General features: G+C 35.7%; 1 pseudogene; it reads left to right on the top strand.

Moving 5' to 3' along the window:
* The window catches only part of LOC137645386 (uncharacterized), a 1,620-nt pseudogene extending 1,572 nt beyond the window's left edge, over positions 1-48 (top strand).
* Positions 49-493: the final 445 nt, after the last annotated feature.

The raw sequence follows: 493 nt of genomic DNA, 5'->3' as shown, positions 1-493 counted from the left end.
GACAGTGATGAGGAAGATGAGCTGTTTGTCGAGAGTGATGAATATTAAAAGTAAAATATGTGGTCAGTTATTTATAGTATTAATCTAGCCATCATATACTCGCTGTCTATTTATGTCTCCAATGGCTTTTTAACATATGGCAGCCTTTTCCTAACATTAGAATAAATTATTCATATATTTATCACTTCAATTTCGTTTCAAGTTTTTACTCTGCATCGGATTCCAACTTCAGTTCCACCCTTTTCCTTTCCATCTCTTACACGATTTCCTATAAATGACCAAGCGTCAGCTACATACTTCATCCCATCATACGTTCAACGTAACCTATGGGTATTAGGGTGGCATACTCGTATAACTTTCAATGGTTGTATAATTGTCAAACAAACCTCATACAATACTTAAGCAACAGCAAGTTGAGCTGGAACAGGAATCAGGGTCGTGCATAAAACACCCTACCATACTTAACATATATACATTCCACTTATCTACCATT

This window comes from Palaemon carinicauda, chromosome 8 (assembly GCF_036898095.1).
Source record: "Palaemon carinicauda isolate YSFRI2023 chromosome 8, ASM3689809v2, whole genome shotgun sequence".
Lineage (NCBI taxonomy): Eukaryota > Metazoa > Arthropoda > Malacostraca > Decapoda > Palaemonidae > Palaemon > Palaemon carinicauda.
This window is presented reverse-complemented; position numbering and strand designations above follow the sequence as displayed.